Source organism: Lolium rigidum, chromosome 5 (assembly GCF_022539505.1).
Source record: "Lolium rigidum isolate FL_2022 chromosome 5, APGP_CSIRO_Lrig_0.1, whole genome shotgun sequence".
In the NCBI taxonomy this organism is placed as follows: Eukaryota; Viridiplantae; Streptophyta; class Magnoliopsida; order Poales; family Poaceae; genus Lolium; species Lolium rigidum.
This window is the reverse complement of record NC_061512.1, coordinates 207,492,455-207,500,865: the sequence shown is the minus strand read 5'-3', so window position 1 is coordinate 207,500,865 and position 8,411 is coordinate 207,492,455. Positions and strand designations below refer to the sequence as shown.

The window sequence follows — 8,411 nt, the reverse complement described above, 5'->3', positions numbered from 1 at the left end:
TACTTGTAGTTGTTTTCATAGTTAGTGTGTGCATTCACCGAAATTACCAACTATATTGGAATGCTAAAGAAAGTTGATAATTGTTAGAGGGGTGACAAATAATTCATTCACCGAAATCCCCCAAATATGCCAAATATGTATGTCTCATGTTTCTACCAAAATTACCAAAACTATATCCAAACTATATTCCCTCAAAGAAAAGGAAAGCTAAAGATAGTTGATAATTGTTAGAGGGGTGACAATAATGCATTCACCGAAATCCGCAAATATGTATGCCTCATGTTTATACCAAAATTATACCACTTTTGGGCTGTTTCAAATTACCAAAACTATATCTCAAACTATATTCTCTAAAAGAAAAGGAAAGCTAAAGATAGTTGATAATTGTTAGATGGGTGACAAATAATGCATTCACCGAAATCCGCAAACTATATTACGTGGCAAACTCGTTATTGCACATAAATAGAGGGGTGGCACTCTCCACCGGCAGAGAGAGAGAGAGAGGGGTGGCCACGAAGAGACGGAGAGGGGGGTATACTACCCGTTAGATCAATGGATCAACGGTTCGTGGAGTCGATCCGTGTGACAACGGCTCAACCAATCAGGATAAGTTTGGGCTTCTGAGAGCATTTGTGATATAACTTGAGGGCAAAACTGAGTAGTACTAAGAATCCAAGGGCACATAAATAGTAAATAGACTAAGGGATTCAAACAAAAGAATTACAAAATGAAAAATGTGTGTTTTGTACAATATAATTCATATTGGGCTACATCAAATTATTTGCAATTCAAATATACATGAGTGTGACAATTATGTCATCATTTAGACAAACTATGTTTTTGGGGAAGAAGTTTTGCAAAGGGGTTTGAGTGGAAAACCATGCATCTTCATAGCTACACTAGTGATTTTGAGAAGTGGCAATTTATGGTAAAACTTGATTTATATATGTTTGTTAAGGATTTCCAGGTGGCAGGTTGCGTAGGAAGACTCCATGAGTAGGTGCCACTATGTTTTTATTTTTTTAAATTTTTTTGCGCATGAAATGACTCAATTAGCTATGTTAATCTCATTTGTTGACTCTCTGTTGACCAGCTACTTGAGGGTAAAACTGAGTATATTGCACTTGCTAGTCTAAGTACTCGAGGGAAAAACTGAGTACAGATAAAATTTCTGTATAAGGCCCGAGGTTATAACTGAGTACACCAAACGTCCCAGGGTTAGACTCGTGTCGCGGTGCATATTGCAGCCGTGCATAGCGGACGCGTGTTGCGGTACACGTCACCTTCGTCTTTATAGAGCCCTTTTTCTCTCCCTCGACGCACGTTCTCACTGCAGCTGCCTCTCCTGTCCCATCATCTTCTCCACAACCGAAGAAAAAACCCCGAAGAAAACCGCCGGCGATGGAGAAGAATGAGATGCCCATTGTCGGCGCATCAGCCGCCGGCGGTCGGCCGCCGCCCCTATCCAGGCCCCTGTCGCTGCTTCCAACGTAGCACCCGGCGCATCAGCCGCCGGCGCATCGGCCGCCACCACCGTCCAGGTCCCCGTCCAGGCCCCCGTCGCTTGGAACCCATACGAACCAGTGCCGTACGTCGCGCCGGAGAACCCCTACGACACCAGCATCGTCGACGACAAGCCGGAGGTAACCCTTTGCTCCCTTGTTCTTATCTCATTTCAATCCTTTTGTGTTAGATCTAGCGTTTTCGTCTGTTCCTAGTTCAATCCATTTGTGTTAGATTTTACGTTATTAGGGTTCGTCTATTCCTAGTTCAATCCTTTTGTGTTAGTTCTTGCGTTATTAGTGTTTGTGATTTGCTTTTGTTTAAGATTTGTGCCGATGATGATGAATATTTGGGCACAAATGTATTCAAGGTTTGGTCAGTAAACAGTTGGTGTGTACAAATTTGTTGTGCATGATCTTTGGTTTACTGACTCAAATCCTGGATATAAGTGTGTCCAATGTAACTGAGGCTACCTCTTTTGTTCGAGCCCATATTATCATGCATGATCTTTATTCACTCTCTGTTCCATCATCGTTGCAATTGACTTCGTGTTTTTTGCACGATCTTCGGTGCTACGTGACAGGTGCAGAGCAGCGACGTCGACAGTGACGACGAGTCCTTTCACACCAAGACATGTCACGTCCTCAGGAGGCTGCAGTCCGTCCATTATGATGGCCCCTATGCTCGAGGCATTTACAAGTGTCCCTTCTGCAACAGGAAGCTCCGCGCCACCGACTTCAACACTGTCTGGTGAACCATGCTGAATCCATTGGCAGATGCAGCGCTAGAGTTGAAACGATCGTGAACGTGCATGCGTTCATGGCCAAACACAAAGCACTTGGGATTCACCTGCGCAACCTCCAAGTGAGTCACAGGCGCTACCTGGAGGCGTTGAACGTGCCTACTGCACTCTCTGTATGTGACTGCTCTATCTGTAGAGCAGCTTAAATTCATGTAAAATGTAGCTTATGTTGTATCTATCGGTACTACTGTTGGATCTGTCGTGAATATATCTATGCTATGTTGACTGCTGTATGCAGCTTATCCTATATTTTCTCTGGATTTGTGCCCTAGATTTTCTACCTGATTGGGTAAAAACGAAGGCATAAAGAAATGAATGGCGTTAAAAAACAGAAGGAGAAGCTGCTCTAGATTTGCTACCAATTTAGGCTATCAAATATGAATGAGATCGAGCGAGAGAGAGGAAAAAGGTACATTGAAAACTGCTTATCTGGGCGAAAGAGACAGAAACCACTCGTGCCCACGTCCCGGACCCACTCGGCTCCACACGCTACAGCCACACAAACACGGTCTCGTCCTGCCCACGCGGTCCCTTCCTACCAGCCCCACACGACACGGCCTCACAAACGACACGACCCCACTCGTCAGCACGGAACGGTCAACTTAACGGATTCCTTCCGTCCGAGCTCTTTCTGCGGGTTTCAGTCAAGAACTTAGGAAAAACTGAGAAAAAACTAAGTAGCTGGGGAAAACTGAGTACAACTAAGTACCTGAGAGCACGAAAATAGAAAACCCAATTTTTAAAACATGAACATATTTTGAATAAGTATGATTTTTTTTTCAAAAAACATAATATAGATAGAATTATTTAAATACATATTTTTTGAATCAAACTAAAAATATAAAACCATAGTTATTAAGGAACAGAAAAATGGTTGATCAGTACACAGCCTAAGGTGAGGTCGAGTCCCTCACAGCGCTTGCTAGAAGCGACACAGGAGCTCCAATACAAAGCTTGTTACGTGTGTTGCCTAGGTGGAATGCCCGGTAAGGTGTTTCTTTTATTTGCAGTTTTTTTTCTTATGATTTTTTCCCTTTTTGTTTTTTTTGTTTTTTATGTCTTCTTTTCTTAGTTTCTGTTGTTATTTCATCTTCTTCAAATTATGAGTTTTTATTATAATGTACAATAAAATGAAATGAAATCAGTTTAGACGCTTTGGAAAACAAATATGCACATAGTAAAAAAAATGATCATGAGGTTAAAAAAATTCACAAGGTTCGCAAATATATTTGTATAGTTTACAAAAAAATTCAGGTGGATCAATACAATGTAGGCGAGTTTTGTAAAAAGTCGCAAGGGCCAAAAAAAGTTTGGAAGGTTTACAAACGTTCGTACAACTTTAAAAAATATTTCATGTGGTTCAAAAATGTTTGTGTGTTTCAAAAGATACTAATATAGTTTAGATAAATTATTTAGTTGGACAGGATGTTCATATATCTCAAAAAATTGTGTGGGAAGTTGAAAAGAAGTTCATATAAGAGTCCAACCGTAATTCAAAATAATTATTTGTGGGGATAAAAAATATGCTCACTCATATTGTATACAAAAAAAATGTTTGTGTAACCTTAAAAAAGAAACTGAAACAAAACACATCAACCAAAAAAGAGGAATAAAATAAAAGGACAATACAAAATGTACTAACAATGTGAAAAGGAAAAGGAAATAATAATAAAAATAATAAAAACGGAACAGAAACATAAAGGATAAATAAACCATTGCCTTATATCATTCGGGGCCTAGCTAGTCCGTCAGATTTAAACGTTTTTCTTAGGCAATTTCGAAAAAAAATCTGATCTTTTCTAAGGTCTGGCTTACACGGTTCCGTTTCACCAAGTGTCTCTCCTTTCACGTGCACTGCCATCTCATCAAGTGCCAATTTCTCCTTCCGCCCGTCTCCATGGAGTGCCTACATGTTACACAAATGTTACAACGAGAAAATTTTGGTGCAAGTTCTCTTTCCGAAGCGGGATGCAGAAGGTTGTATGCGCATTTAATTTAGAGAGAAAAATTCGAAACTAGATAACCTGCAGCTAGGGAGCCGCCTCTCTCGCCGAAGGGCGCAGAGGGAGAGGAAGGGGGAAGTGGGCAAGGGCAAGAGGAGAAGGCAAACAAAAAGATAAGAGATATGGGAGTGGTGGAATATGGTGGTGCGTCGGCGGTACGTGAGCCCTTTCGAGAAAATAATCGTGCCTCAGTTTGAAACGTCTGAAAACTCTATTTTCCTTTTTGAATTTGAAGATTCTAAAAAAAATTAAATGGTCGCAGACCGTTGAATACGAATGTAACTTTTTTTTGTAGATACACTTTTCTACACTACTTAAAAAGGAGGAACATGTTCCTTATTCTGCCAACATCCAATACGTCAAACTTTTCGTCGTCCTCGTCGCCAGCCCAACGCACTCCGTCGATTTTTTTTCTGTCAATCTCCACTCTGCCGGTTTTATTTCGTCCACCTCCGCACCACCGGTTTTACATGTTTTTTCATTCTCCCTAGAAACACAGATCTCTTCCCTCGCCTATCTCTCCCTCCCCCGTCTCCTCTCTCTCGCCATGACGCCATCGCTGCCGCTGCTACCCAACACCGGTCGCCTCCGCCGCCGATTGGCGCCTCCACGATGCTGCTAGATTACTCCTACTCCCATGTCTCCTCCCTCGCCATCGTCGCCTTGCTATTCCGGAGCTAACCCGTGCCGCCTGGATAGCCTCCGATCTCAGCCGCACTACATCCGGATCACCATGACGCGGGCGGAGCCAGGCCCAGGGCAACAAGGGCCATGGCCGGGGCGCAGCGAAAGTTTCGGCCCGGGGCGTTTGGATATCCTGCCCAACTCCCCGTTGCTGCCTCGATCGACTAAAAGGGATCAACGGAGAGAGCAACGAAACCCTCGCTCGCAGCCACGCAGGACCACTTCCACGCCCATGCGACCACGCCGGCGCTGACTTGCCGGACCCCTCTACTGCCCTACCAGGCCGCCGCTTCCGCCTTCCTGTGCTGCATGCGGCGCTGTGCTCAGCTCCTCCCCGCAGCGGCCGGGTGACCCTTGGCCGATGTAGCCCCTGAGCCCGATTGCTGCGGCACTGCTTCCTCTTCTCACGTTTGCACCGTCAGACTCCTGCTGTTTGCACCTCAACTTGGTAATTTCTTCTACTCCGTGGTTGTTTTAGCCAGGGGCTGGTTTTAGCCTTTTAGCAATATAGATGCTGATTGTGGTATGGTTAAACAGTGTTTGTAGGTTGTAGTCGATTCATGTTTTAGGAACGGAAAGACGAACATATTTATACCTGAATTTAAAACATATGTTCATATTACCAAATTTTATGTACTATTACAAGAGTTTTATTAGCGCTTAATTTTTGGCCCAGGGCTTGCTCCAATCCTGGCTCCGCCACTGTGCATCACCATCATCAGCCCTGGGCTACAAGGCGCATCATCATCCCCAATATCGGGCGATCCATGCCTGGTCACATCGGGCCTCGCTCCCGTCGCAGCGGCGGCCATAGCCGGAGCTCATTGGTCGTGGAGAGGTCCATGGCCCTGCGTACCACCTGCACGGTCAATCTGCCGCAGGAGAAATGGCCTGCATGCCGCAGCGAGAGGCCACACAAGATTCAATGCCGCCCCCAACCCCAAGGCTTGATTCGCGGAACCTCTGCCCGGTGCCCCCAGAATATTCTAGCACAGCCCTCTACGCATAGCCGGCGGAAATGTTATTGAATTGGGAGTCAATATGGGAGACTTTCCATGCTGAGCCATAGAGGTCAATTTCCTGTTCATAATCTTATCTTTGTTTATGTCTGCATTTTCCTCAATTATTTCTTAATCATGCGAATCATGTGTAGATTGTTTCTGTATAGTTCTACATACTCACCTTCATGCTACATTTGAGGAGAGCCTACAGATTGTCGTATTATTTTGTTCACCCATGATACAAGGTTCTTCACTTTCAATTTTTTCTCTGAATTCTCAATCATGTGAATCATGTGTAGATTGTTTCCGTATATCTGTACATAAGCATCTCCATGCTACATTTGAGGTGAGCCTACAGATTGTCGTATTATTTTGTTCACCCATGATACGAGGTTCTTCACTTTCAGTTTTTTCTCTGAATTCTCAATCATGTGAATCATGTGTAGATTGTTTCCGTATATCTGTACATAAGCATCTCCATGCTACATTTGAGGAGAGGCTACATATGGTCGTATTATTGTTTAACCATGATACGAGGTTCTTCACTTTCAGTTTTTTCTTTGAATAATGTTGATTGCCTGAAAGCAAGTCTTCTATGGCTCCTGCAACTATACATTTTGTATGAATTTTCTTTGCCTACATGATGGGTGATGATTTGTTGTGCCAATTATTCGCAGCTAGGGAGATGAGGTGGGTTACCGGGTAGGAACCAGAACAAGAATGAGAAGGAGCTTAAGTAGGAGCATTGCAAGTTGATATGGGAGCTCGACTTTAGCATATCCACCCACCTCCACATGCCCTCCTGGCTCCCGTTCACAGGGATCTGCAACCGCTGGGCCTTCACCGTGGGCGCCGCCGCCTCCGCGCAGGGTGTGGTTGATGGCTGCCGCCTGGTCTTCACCGCGGGCGCCGCGGAATCCTCGCTGAGTGCTATTGGTGGACATCTCCATGCTCCATCGACGTGTGCCGCTGGTGCCGTGAACTATCTAGGTAATCTAGGTAATTAGAAAGACTTGAAGGAGCAAATTGTCGACGGTGATTGTCATTGCTATAGTCAGATTACTTGTATTAGTAAATATGGGGTAGTTTGAATCGATTATCAGTTGTACTGATATGCTGCTTTCTGTATATTATGCCCTACTTGAAACCAATAAGCCAACATGAGCCCCTGTAGGTACAATATTGAATTTCGACTTGTTTCTACAACTTTAACACGAATAAGAAAAAAAGGCAAACTAGAGGAGAAGAACAAGGATGCAGATCATGTAATGATGCTTTGCATCTGGTTTGAGTTAGATTCAGTTATTACTTTGCATTTATTTATGTTTGATGATTTTACCATTTGTTTGCACTAATTCAGGATAAGGTGCCAAGGTGGGATCATGATTTAGGAACCCAGGAGCTGGTGTTGGTGTTGCTGCTTCAGCAAGTGCCGGATGCGGCGACAAGTATCGTACAACTAGGACAACTGGCTCTTATGATGACAATGGAAATGCCACTGCAGTACATGATTCAAGAGAAAAGAGAAAAGTGAAGGTGTTGCACTTAGCATTTAAATTTCCCCTTAAAACACACAAAACATAAGTAGCTAAGATGGGCCTCCAACGCCCCATATCATGTTCAGAAGTTGCTCCGAGATGAATTAAATTAGCCATGGCACAATGATCTGTCATATTATCATGATATACTTTCATTAGTCAGAACATAAGTGATATGTTTTTGCGCTCCATCATTATCTATTTTGAGAAATCGTACATCGGCACTAGATTTAGAATTAGGGTAATTTTTTGGCTTTAGAAGTTTTTACCTTTCACTTTTCTATACCAGTTCTTCAACTGAAAATGTGATTTACTCAGGATGAAATTATGGACATATAGCCTACTTTGTTAGCTATTTCTTTCTGCTGATTATTTTTAGGAAGTAATACAGTATTTCTACCGTCGGATCTACTTTGTTTGTCCTATTGCCTACATTCTAATCACATTGTTATTTTTCCAGCGTGGGTACCCCCTTTACTGCTACCTGACCTTGATTACCTAGAACATGATGAGTTGATGGCAAAGGTAATTTTACTATCTTAGTGGTTTCTCTTGGTCATAAAGTCACTTACTCAACATACTTTTTGGCATGTCATATTGTGTACAATTGTTTCCAAAGAGGAAGTTGTTCAACTATAGTACCTGTCACTTAATACCGTTGCATCCTATGATACAAAATAAGGTTCCACCCTATCTTATTGATCTGTATATGTGTATATGGCAACAGAAATCCAGGTTGGCATACACCCGAAAAAGATGGAAATTAGGCACGACACACGCACAGTTCCGAAAAACACTCTGGCTCATTGTGACTTCTTTACCCAGTTCACCGGGTTACTAATGTGTTTGGTCATGAAAGGAAAGCAGGTCCAAAAGTATG

At 43.1% G+C, this 8,411-nt stretch overlaps 2 long non-coding RNA genes across 2 annotated transcripts; both read left to right on the top strand.

The window, feature by feature from the left end:
• Positions 1-5,987: 5,987 nt before the first annotated feature.
• LOC124651547 lies at positions 5,988-7,399 on the top strand. The gene is made up of 3 exons (XR_006987440.1): positions 5,988-6,063; positions 6,671-6,983; positions 7,354-7,399. It is a non-coding gene; the product is annotated as an uncharacterized LOC124651547 (long non-coding RNA).
• Positions 7,400-7,441: 42 nt separating this feature from the next.
• On the top strand, positions 7,442-8,300 carry LOC124658439. Its single transcript, XR_006989196.1, has 3 exons — positions 7,442-7,529; positions 8,034-8,056; positions 8,259-8,300. It is a non-coding gene; the product is annotated as an uncharacterized LOC124658439 (long non-coding RNA).
• The last annotated feature ends 111 nt before the right edge of the window (positions 8,301-8,411 follow it).